At 38.6% G+C, this 12,560-nt stretch overlaps 1 protein-coding gene and 1 pseudogene across 1 annotated transcript in view; both read right to left on the bottom strand.

The window, feature by feature from the left end:
* The window catches only part of SPATA1 (spermatogenesis associated 1), a 54,589-nt gene that overhangs the window by 35,057 nt on the left and 6,972 nt on the right, over positions 1-12,560 (bottom strand).
* LOC109502426 lies at positions 6,571-8,806 on the bottom strand (annotated as a pseudogene).

The following is a 12,560-nucleotide window of genomic DNA, read 5'->3' as shown; positions in this document are numbered from 1 at the left end:
GGCAGAGAGAGAGGGAGACACACAATCGGAAACAGGCTCCAGGCTCTGAGCCATCAGCCCAGAGCCCGACGCGGGGCTCGAACTCACGGACCGCGAGATTGTGACCGGGCTGAAGTCGGACGCTTAACTGACTGCGCCACACAGGCGCCCCTAGTCTTATCTTTTAGTCTAATGAAGTTTGTTATTCATTGCATATTAAAACTCAAATGATTATACTTTACAGTATTAAATATCTGAGTAAAACTTTAAAAATTTGATTATGACCTACCATTAATATTAGTAATTTTTATAGAAGATAAAATTGGTTCTTGAACTGAATGTTTTGCTCAAGTTGTTTTTATAGACCAAGTAAATTACTTCGATACATTTGATGTGTGTATAGATCTGCTGTAGTTTGAAGTTTAACATATGCTGTATTTTGAATACCAGAGCATTTAAAAGATAATTTCCTAACTATACTATACTATTCACAGCTAACACCACACTATACTATTTTTTTTAAGTTTATTTATTTTGAGAGAGAGAGAGAGCGCAAGCAGTGTAGGAACAGAGAAAGAGGGAGAGAGAGAATCCCAAGTGTTGGGCTTGAATTCACGAACTGTGAAATCATAACCAGAACCAGAATCAAGAGCTGGACACTTAACGACTGAGCTAACTGGGCACCCCTACACTATACTATTAATACTATAATATTTAATAGCTACATGATTAAATATTTGTAAAACTTTCAGAAGCCTTTAGTAAATATGACCTTATCCTTTATATAAATGCATTAATATTTTACAGGAGAAAAAATATTTATTGAACTAAACATTTTTACTTTGTTTTTATAAACAAAGTAAATTCTGTCAATATTTCTATAATTCATGAACTATAAATCAAAGTGCCTGTATAGATTTAATTCCATAATTGAGTGAGTAGGCAATACAGAGAAAATATAGTTAAAACATTTCTTGGACTTTGAAACATTTTGTGATATAAAATAATTTATAGTGGATTTGTGTTTATTTATTGCCTCAACAAATATTTACTGAATGTCTACCATGTGCCAGCACTGGTCTAGGCATTAGAGATATGCAGTGAGTAAGAAAAAGATCCTGGCTTGTGCATAACTCTACCTTCAAATGAGGCAACAGGACAAGAAGAAGAGTGAGGCAAGTGAGGCACTGACCTCAGATGCAAAATTTAAGGCTGCAACAAAACCTCCATAATCAAGATAAACACATTAAAAAAAACCCTATTCAATGTAAAAACTTTCATGATAAGCAAAATATCAAAAATTTAAATAAAGAGAGAAATTAATACTACTATTACAGCCTTAAGCAAAAGGAAAAATATGAACCTCAATACATGTTTCTTTTTAGATTTCTTTTTTTTTTTTTAACGTTTTTATTTATTTTGGGGACAGAGAGAGACAGAGCATGAACGGGGGAGGGGCAGAGAGAGAGGGAGACACAGAATCGGAAACAGGCTCCAGGCTCCGAGCCATCAGCCCAGAGCCCGACGCGGGGCTCAAACTCACGGACCGCGAGATCGTGACCTGGCTGAAGTCGGACGCCTAACCGACTGCGCCACCCAGGCGCCCCTCAATACGTGTTTCTTAAAAGAAATACATTTCTGGGGGCACCTGGGTGGCTCAGTTGGTTAAGTGTCTGACTCTTGGTTTCAGCTCAGGTCATGATCTCATGGTTCATGGGTTTGAGCCCCGCATTGGGCTCTGTGCTGACAGCTCAGAGCCTGAAGCCTGCTTCAGATTCTGTGTCTCACTCTCTCTCTGCCCTTCTCCTGTTCACGCTCTCTCTCTCTCAAAAGTAAATAAAACAAAAAACAAACAAAAATTCTTAATGGTTAACTTTTTCCAGAATAACAAAGTAGTTGAAAAAATACTGAGAATTCTAAAAGTATATACTAAAACTCACAACATTATTTTAAGGTTAAATATTCTATTTATACCAAAACATGAATTTATTATAATTTTACTTTTCTGGCTTTCATGGAAGCAGCTCATCAATAATATTTTCATCAAAACTACTAACCATTAAAAATACATTAAAAGGTATATTTATAGGCACATATTTTTGCCTTTTGCCTCAGGTTCCAAAATGGCCTATCAGATTCTGTTTCTCTTTAAAATGCTATTAGGATTTCTTTTGCATCAATTTTTTCATTAAAAAAAACTTGTATTGAATTATTTATCTTAATTATTGAGGGGTCTTTTGTGTGTGTGTGTGGGGGGCTTAAATTTTGCACCTCAAGCAAGTGACTCATTTGCCTCAGACTAGACCCAGGTCTGTGAGGGACACAGACAATAAACAGTAAATATAAAACACTGATAAGTTATATAGTACATGAGAAAGTGGTCAGTACTGAAAAAAAAGAATAAGTAGAGCAGGGTGAGGAAAACTGGGAAGATAAAAGAGGAAGTAGGTTTCAGTGTTTTGTTTTGTTTTAATTTGAGAGAGAGAGAAAGAGAGGGACTCTCAAGCAGGCTCCAACACAGAACTGTGAGATCATGATCTGAGCCGAAATCAAGAGTTGGTTGCTCAACTGACTGAGCCACCCAGGCGCCCCAGAAAAGGTGAGATTTAAGTAAAGACTGCAGGTGAAGAAGAAATTAGATGAGTGATGATGTAGAAGTAAAAAGTTCCAAGAAGAATTAAAGCAAAGGTCTTAAGGTGAGAAAGTGCTAGTATGATTAAAGCAGAGAGAGTGAGGGAGAGAGTAGTAAAAGATCAAGTAAGAAAAATGAGGAGGACAAGGAACAAATTAAATAGGGTCTTCCAGGCCACTGTAAGCTCTTTATCTTAGAAAATGAGAAGCCAATTCAGGGTTTTAATAGAAGCACATCTGACATTCATTTTAGATTCTTATTATTTTAATATGAAAAATTCTAAACATACATACAAATAAAAGGAATACTACAAACACCCAAATACCTACTACTTAGATTCAAAAGTAAACATCATGCCACATTTACTTCTCCCCCCCTCCCCCAACCACTTTTGTTAAAGGCGACTGCCACATGCAGCACCTTATTTGGATGTGTCTGAAGCCTTGGAAACTTGACTACCCTGCCTTCTACAATCGGACCTTGAGAGCTTGTTTGGAGGTTCTAGCAGGGGAGCAGAACTACTTGTATACCCTTTGACTGAAGAATGATCCTCCTCTATAGGGAAGGTCGTCCTCTTCAACCCAGCACACAACTTTTGGAGGGACACATATGGAGTTGTGAGAGAGAAAGGGGACACCCACCTGTCCAGCCAGATCAGTCCAATCAACCTTGGTCATCAACGGGGTGACAGATGTCACAACCAGATTGTCCTCAATCCTCTCTCCCTCCCTTAACAAACCATTCAAAGTAATCAGACATCATGAAAATATAATCCTAAATACTTTTGCATCCATCTCCTAAAAATAAGGACTTGTCTAATTTTTCACATTTTCACATTTAAGAAAATTAACAGTTCCTTAATGTAAAATAATATCCATTCCACATTCAAATTTCCTTAATTGTCCATTTGTTCTCAGAATGTTTTTCAGTCTAGAATCCAATCAAGGATAACACACTGCATTTAGTTTGTCACATCTTTAAAAATCTTAATCTGCAAGTTTTCCAGACCTTCCCCCCCCCCACCCCCTCTTAATGGCATTAACTTTTTAAAGAGACTGGGTAGTTGTTTTAAAGAATGTTTTGCATTCTGAATTTACCTTATTAACTCCTTAGGATACATTTAACTTAATTCTCCAATTCCTCTCTTTTTTTAGCATAGTATAGTTTTTTTTTTTAATCTTTTTTTTTTTATCATGAAAAGCGTATCCTGTAATCTCCATCTCCTATTTTCCTCATTCCACCCCTTCTGTTTCTATAGTTTTTGTTTTCTATAGCTAAGAGTCTGTTTCTTGGTTTCTTTTTTTCCTTTGCTCGTTTACTTTGTTTCTTAAATTCCACATACAAATAGGATCACATGGTATTTGTCTTTGACCTATTGTGCTAAGCATTATACTGTCTAGCTCTATGCATAGTGTTGCAAATAGCAAGATTTCATTCTTTTTAATGGCTGTATAATATCCCATTGTATATGTGTGTGTACATACACACACACACACACACACACATAATCACTTTTTTATATATGTAAAATCACTCCTTTATCCAATCACCTGAGCTGCTTCCATAATTTGACTATTGTAAATGATGCTGTAATAAACACAGGGGTGCATGTATCCCTTTGAATTAGTGTTTTTGTATTCTTTGGGTAAATACCCAGTAGTGAGATTACTGGATTGAAGGATAATTCTGTTTTTAATTTTTTGAGGAATCTTCATAATGTTCTGCACAGTGACTGCACCTATTTACATTCCCACTAGCACTGCAAGAAGTTTCCTTCTCCACCTCTCCAACACTTGCTGTTTCTTGTGTTTTTGATTTTAGCCATTCTGACAGGCATCAGGTAATACCTCATTGCAGTTTTGACTTGTATATCCCTGATGATGAGTGATGTTGAGCATCTTTTCATGCCTCTGGTGACCATCTGGATGTCTTCTGCCCATTTTTTTATTAGATCATTTGTTTGGGGGGTATCGAGTCATATCAGTTCTTTATATATTTTGGATATTAACCCTTTACCAGATGTCATCTGCAAATATCTTTTCCCCTTCCATAGGTTGCCTTTTAGTTTTGTTGAATTGTTTCCTTCACTGTGCAGAAGCTTTTTATTTTGATGTAGTCCCAATAAGTTCATTTTTGTTTCCCTTGCTTGAGGAGACATATCTAGAAAAATATTGCTATGGCCAATGTCAGAGAAATTACTGCCTAGGTTCTCTTCTAGGATTTTTATGGTTTCAGGTCAGGTCTCACATTTAGGCCTTTAATCCATTTTGAGTTTATTTTTTATGTGGTGAAAGAAAGTGGTCCAGGTTCATTCTTTTGCATGTGGCTGTCCAGTTCTCCCAACACCATTTGTTGAAGAATTTTTTTTCCCATTGAATATTCATTTCTTCTTTGTTGAAGATTAACCATATAATAATGGACTTCTGGCTTTCCTGTTCTATTCCACTGATCTATGTGTCTATTTTTATGTCAGTACTATACTGTTTTAATTGCTACTTCTTTATAATAGGACTTGAAATCTGGAATTGTGATTCCTCCAGTTTTGTTTTTGTTTCTCAAGATTGCTTTGGCTATTTGAGGTCTTTTGTGGTTCCATACAAATTTTAGGATTGTTTGTCCTAGTTCTGTGAAAAATGCTATGGGTGGGGCACCTAGGTGCCTCAGTTGATTGTGCATCCGACTCTTGGTTCTGGCTCAGGTCATGATCTCACAATCTGTGAGTTTGAACCCTGTGTTGGGCTCTGCACTGGTGGCGCAGAGACTGCTTGGGATCCTCTCTCCTCTCTTTGCCCCTCCCTCCTGCTCGCTCACACGCACTGTCAAAATAAATAAACATAAAAAAAAACAATTTGAAAGGGGCTTATAAAAAAATTGCTATTTGTATTTTTATGGGGACTGCATTAAACCTGTAGATTGCTTTGGGCAGTTTGGACATTTTAACAATATTTGCTCTTCTAATCCATGAGCATGGGATGTCTTTGTGTCTTCCTGAATTTCTTTTATCAGTGTTTTGTGATTCTCACAGTACAGGTCTTTCACCTCTTTGCTTAAGTTTATTCCTAGATATCTGAGTGTTTTTGGTACAGTTGTATATAGGATTGTTTTCTTAATTTCACTTTCTGCTGCTTCATTATTAGTGTGTAGGAATGGAACAGATTTCTATACATTTATTTTGTATCCTGTGACTTTGCTTGAATTCATTTATGACTTCTAGTTTTTTTTTGACGGAGTCTTTACGGTTTTCTATATATGTCATTTGCAAATAGTAAAAATTATGCTTCTTCCTTACCAATTTGGATGCCTTTTATTTATGTTGTCTAATTATTGTGGCTAAGACTTCCAGTACTATGTTGAATAGAAGTGATGAGAGTGGATATCCTTATCTTGTTCCTGACCTTAGGGGAAATGCTCTCAGTTTTTCACCATTGAGTACGATGTTGGCTATGGGTTTTTCATATAAGGTCTTCATTATGTTGAAGTATGTTCCCTCTAGACCCACTTTGCAGACAGTTTTTGTCATGAATGGATCTTGTACCTTTTCAGATGTTTGTTTTTTTTTTTTTGCATCTATTGAAATGATATGGTTTTTATCCTTTCTCTTATTGATGTATCATGTTTACTGTTTTGTGAATATTCAATCACCCTTTCATGTCAGGAATAAATCCCACTTGATTATGGTGTATGATTTTTTTAATGTATTGTTGGATTTGGTTTGCTAACATTTTGTTGAGGATTTTTGCATCTATATTCATGAGATATATTGGCCTACAGTTCTTTCTTTCTGGTATCTATTTCCTTTTGATATCAAGGTAATATTGGCTTCATAGAATGAATTTGGAAGTATTCCTTCTTGTATTTTTTGGAATAGTTTGAGAAGAATAGGTATTAACTGTGTAAATGTTTGGTAGAATTTGCTGGTGAAGCCATCTAGTCCTGGACTTTGTTTTTTGGGAGTTTTTTGGTTATTGATTTGCTTTCATTGCTGGTAATTGGTCTGGTCAAATTTTCTATTTTTTCCTGCTTTAGTTTTGGTAGGTTATATGTTTTTAGAAATTTATTAATTTAATTTATCCAATTTGTTGGGTGTACAGGTTTCCATAATATTCTGTTACAATTGTTTGTACTTCTGTGGTGTTGGTTGCTATTTCTCCTTTTTCATTAGTGATGTTGTTGACTTGGGTCCTCTCCTTTTTAATGAGTCTTGTTAGAGGTTTATTAATTTTGTTGATCTTTTCAAAGAAAAAGCTCCTGGTTTCATTGACCTATTGTATTTATTTTTGTTCTATATCATTTTTTTTTTGCTTGTGTTCACTGCCTTTATTACTAATATTAAAAAAAATGTTAAAAAGAAAAAAAAATCATTCTCTGTTCTCCAATGGCTCTCATCCTTCCCTCCTGCCCACACAATTCCTGATCCATTTCCTCAGGGCCAGTTCAAAACTGAGCCTGTACACTGCCATTTTCACAGAAAACAACCAGTGCCAGGGATGGAGGGAAGAAAGTTAGATGAGGGTGACAGTACTGTCCAGGTTCTACCTAAAGGTAGGCTGGGTGGAGATTCACAGAATTCAGATGAAAGGGCTGGTGGCCTCACAATGACATAGTCTAACTAAAGTGGGCTGGAGAGGAGAGGGTAACCCCTCAGAAGCTTTAGAAGATGTCTCATGGGCTTGTGTCAAACCCAGAAAAACCGACCCCAGAATGGGGAGACCAGGGAGGCTGTCTTGCACGAAGTTTCACAATTCTCCCACATTGGGAGGTACGGAAAGTCTAGAGGGCATGAAGTCTCACTCATTTTGGCAGAAAAACTTAGTCTAGTGTTGGGAAGTCACAAAGCCACGGGCAGAGAGAGGCTACATACAAGGGGATGAACAGTTTCACAAAGCACTGTGGTCAGACCAGACCAGAGCAGTGGGGATCATGCTATTGATGCAGAAACTACAAAATCCAAAAGCAGGGAGAGTGGCCTTTCAGGGAGTAACTGCACCAGTCATCCATACCTGACCCTAGGTCAACCTGGTGAGTTTCACAGAGCAACTGGCAACTTTGGGGGTAAGGGTTGTCACATAAAAAGGACTCAAGCAGCTGGAAGGGAATGGTATGAAACTGCTCCAGGGCTCTCAAGAATCAAGGGCAGTACCGGGGGCTGGGTGGACAGATGCACAAGAAACTGCACCAAAGAGGTTTCCTGTTCAGCAGTGAGTTAGTAAGGGGGAAAAGGATCTAGGAGGCAGTGGAAGTGAGCAAAGATGGGGTCCTGAAGACAAGTCTCTAGAGGCTGAATCAGACAAAAGACCACACACTGGGCACCAGTGATGAAACACAACTCTGGACCCCAAATGGGAAGGTCACAGATGGGGGTGGGTGTCACTGTCTGAGGGCAGTGGGTGGAACAGCCTCACAGTAGCCATCACAGGGCCACAAGGAAATATATGGCTGTTAGGTTACAGAGGGCTCCCTTCAGCCTCGATGGGAAGGCACAGTCTCACAGAGGAGGTCCATTGACACCTGGATGGCAGAAGGCACAGAGGTCCTCATATCGACAGTGGCCCTTTTTGGCAAAATGTCAGCAGACAGGGTGGTAGGATTTGTCTTCCATAACTTAGGGGCCATACTTGGGTGGGTAGGTATTTTTGATAAGAGACCAACTTTTGAGCCTTCGAGGACTTCTCTGCTCTTTGTGAAAGCCTCCTCTGAAAGGACCTCCATGGCTTGGTCCAGGAAAAAGGTTCAGTATTGGCCCTCCACCAACCACAACCACATGGGCCACACCTGGGGCCTAGGCCTCCCCAGACTGGGCCTCTGCCCCAGGAAGGAGGTGGGAGACTCAGCAGTGGTTGAATCATTCATCCCCTTGACCCTGGAAGACCTCTGTGAAGAGCTGACTTAGAGTTACCAGGCTTTCCAGTGGCCACGGGAGTAAGGCCCAGAATGCTGGGTGGTCCGATGGGACTTCCATGCTCCTCGTCTCCAGTCTCTTTCCGCTCTGGCAGCAGAGGCTGCTGCAGTGGTGGCTGCTGCTGCTAATTCTGCTTCTTTTGTTTCAACATCATGGTTGCGGCAATGGCTGCCTAAATCATTTATTTCTGCTGTAATCTTTATTGTTTCCTTGCTTTTGTGGAGTTTGGGTTTTGTTCTTTTTCTAGCTTGTTTAGGTGTAAGGTTGAGATTTTTCTTGCTTCTTGAGGTAGACCCGTATTCCTATAAACTTCCCTCTTAGGACCACACTTGAGGAAAAGATTTTGGACTATTGTCTTTTCAATTTTCATTTGTTTCCATGTAATTTTTGCCTTCTTTAATTTCTTGGTTGATCCATTTGCTTAGCAGCACGCTATTTTAACCTCAATGTATTTGTGCTCTTTACAGATTTTTTTCCTGTGGTTTTCTAGTTTTAGAGCATTGAGGTCAAAAAAGATGCACAGTAGGACTTTGATTTTTTAAAATTTGTTGAGACTTCTTTTGTGACCTAATCTATCTGGAGAGTGTTCTGTGTGCACTTGAAAAGAATGTGTACTCTGCTGTTTTAGGATAGAATGTTCTGAATATATGTTAAATCCAACTGGTCCAGTATGTTATTCAAAGCCACTATACCTTTGTTGATTTTCTATTTGGATGATTTGTCTGTTAATTTAAGTGGGGTGTTAAAGTGCCCCATTATTGTATTATTGTCAATTATTTCCTTTATGCTTGTTATTAACTGTTTTATGTATTTCTGTGCTAAGTTGGGTACATAAATATTATTATATAGTGTCCTTTCTTGTCTTGTTACAGTTGTTTTAAAGTCTTATTTTGTCCAATGTAAGTATTGTTATCCCAAGTTACTTTTGACATCCATTTTCATGATAAATATTTCTCCAGCCCCTCACTTTCAACCTGCAGGTGTCTTTTGGTCTGAAATGGGTCTCTTGTAGGCAGCATATTGATGGGTCTTGTTAATTCATCCACTCTGTCACTGTATGTCTTTTGATAAGAGCATTTAGTCCATTTACATTCAAAGTAATTATTTATAGGTATGTATTTATTTCCATTGTTATTTGTTTTATGGTTATTTCTACAGATTTTCTTTGATCCTTCTCTTGTTCTCTTTTACAGTGTGTTGGCATTCTTTAGTGATAGACTGGATTCCTTTCTCTTTATTCTTTGCATATGTACTACTGGTTTTTGATTTGTGGTTATTATTAGTTTTGTATATAACATCTTCTGCATATAGCAGTGTATATCAAGTTGATGGTCAGTTTAAGTCTAAACCCATTGTTTATTCCCTCACCTCATTTTAGGTATATGGTATCATACTTTACATCTTTTTATGAGTCCTTTGATATTTATGATATCAATATTATAAAACAGAAATATTTATTTTTACTGCTTTTCTGCTTTCTACTTTCCATACTCTCACTTATGGTCTTCCCTTTCCACTCAAAGAGTCCCCTTTAATATTTCTTGTAGGGCTGGTTTAGTATTCATGAACTCCTTTAGTTTTTGTCTGAGAAACTCTTTCTCTCTCCTTTTATTCTGAATTATAGCCTTGCTGGATAGAATATTCTTGGTTGTAGTGAATTATAGCCTTGCTGGATAGAATATTCTTGGTTGTAGTGAATTATAGCCTTGCTGGATAGAATATTCTTGGTTGTAGATTTTTCCTTTCACCACTTTGAATATATCATGCCACTCCCTTCTGGCCTACAAAGTTTCTGCTGAAAAATTCACTGATGGCCTTATGGGGTTTCCTTTGTATTTAACAGTCTTTTTTTTCCCTCTTGTTGCTTAAAAACCTTTTTCTTTATCACTACTTTTTGCCATTTTAATCACTATGTGTCTTCACGTGGAACTCCTTGGGTTGAATATTTGGCGAGCTCTCTGTGCCTCCTGGATCTGGACATCTATTATCCTCTTCAGAATAGGGAAGCTTTCAGTTATTATTTCTTCAAGTAAATTTTCTGCCCCCTAACCTCTTCTTCTTCTTCTGAGATCCCTTATGACTATTATGCTTGATGGAGTCACTGAGTTCCCTTGCACTATTCTCAATTTGCATAATTTTCTTTCCTCTCCTTTGCTCAGCTTGGTTACTTTTCATTACTTGTCTTCCAGGTCACTAATTTGTTCCTCTGCTTCATCTAGCCTGGTATTTGTTCCATCAAATATATTTTCAATTTCATTTACTGTGTTCTTTATCTGTCTCTCTCTCTCTTTTTTTAATCTCTTTGTTCAGGGTCTCACTGATGTCTTCAATCTTTTCTCAAGTTTGGTAAGTATCTTTATGATCATTACTTTACATTCTCTATCAGGCATATTATTTTTAACTGTTTTGCTTTGGTCTCTTTTGGTGGCTTGGTCCTGTTCTTTCATTTGGGAGATATCTCTGCCTCCCTATTTGTCCGACTTTCTGTGTCCATTTCTCTATATTAGGAAAGTCAGCTTTCCTAATATTGCTCTTAACAATAACAGTCTTATGAAGAAGAGGTCCTATAGTACCTTGCAGTACAGTGTCCCCTGTTCCTCAGGGCCTAGTGTTTCAGGGAATGTTTCCTATGTGCATTGCATGTGCTCTGCTGTTGAGTCCTAGCATCTTACTTCCTTCAGTCCAGTTGTCTGCAGAGGCTCTCTTTGCCTATTGTGGTCCTCAGCAGGAGTGGCATACATTTTAACATGGTGTGTAGTAGTCAGCTTGTGAAATGGGATCTGCCCCTCCTGCTCCCAGAAATGAGGCCCTGCCAAATGTATGTGTCAGGAGATTTGGTGTTGGCAGGGTTTGCACCAGTCTTCTGGGGGAGGAATGTGCAATGTGGGGACTGAGGTAGGTGTGACTGGGAAGGGCTGATCTGCCAAAGCATGAGGGGGCAGGACTCAGTGCAAGCAAGTTAGGTAACGAGTGTAGGCACCACCCTGGTTCCCACAGGTGGCCAGTATTTATTCCAGAGGAGGGGGAACAGGGAAGGGAAATGGTGCCTGTCTGCTCCTTTTCCTGGAGGCATCTCTCAGCAATCCCTGTGTCTCTGGGTCACACTCTGTGATGACAGATCACTCACCCTCCCACTTCCCCTGACATGTCTCAAACAGCTGGTTCTACCCTGTGTCTTCATGGACTGTTTGTTGTGCTCTTTATGGGTGGGGCTTTCTACAGCCCTCTATACTCTTCCAGAGTAGAGTATGCTGATTTTTTAAAATTCCAGGCTTTAAGTCCCTTTGGTTGTAAGAACTCAAGAAATTTGGCCCCTCTCATTTTCAAAGGCGAATATTATGGGGATTCATCCTCCCTGTTTGTAGGTGCCCCAGTGTGAAAGTCTGTTTCTGCCTTTCTCTACACCTCTCCTTCTCCACCAAAGATGGCCATAGTCCCTTTTGCTCCTAGACCCTGTCTTTGCCCTTCCTACCTCCTTTGATGTGGCCTCTTCCCTACCTTAGTTGTAGAGTTTGTTCTTCCAGTCTTTCTTAGGTAGTTTTCTTGGTTATTTACAATGATGTGTTATCTAGTTGTATCCTTGGATGAAGCAGGCTTAGGGTCCTCCTACTCTACCATCTTCCCAGCCAACCTTGTTCAACAAGCGTTTTTGAAACAAAGACTTCCCTCTTGTAAACAGTTAACTGTGTATAGTCTTCAACTGACACAAATTAGTCAGCTGGGGGCAAGAATACTTTATAAATGGTGCCCTGTATTTCATTTTGCCTTTCAATAGGACACATACAATGTTCTACTTCCAAAGTTTACTATATTCAATAACTATTAAAGGGTTAATACAACAGGCTGTAAGGGACAAGAAAATGGAACCTGTTATGATGCGATCTGAATAAAGTGTGAGATGATGGTGGCTCATTCCAATGTACTAGCAGAAGTGATGGGAAATGGTCAGATTTTTATATAATTTGAAGCTATAGTTAGTCCATTGGAAGTGAAGTTTGAGAAACAAACAAACAAAAATGACTCTAAGGCATGTGGCCACAGATACTCAAA

This window comes from Felis catus, chromosome C1 (genome assembly GCF_018350175.1).
Source record: "Felis catus isolate Fca126 chromosome C1, F.catus_Fca126_mat1.0, whole genome shotgun sequence".
NCBI lineage: Eukaryota > Metazoa > Chordata > Mammalia > Carnivora > Felidae > Felis > Felis catus.
Note: the sequence above shows the minus strand (reverse complement) of the source record. Positions and strands in the feature narration are given on the sequence as shown.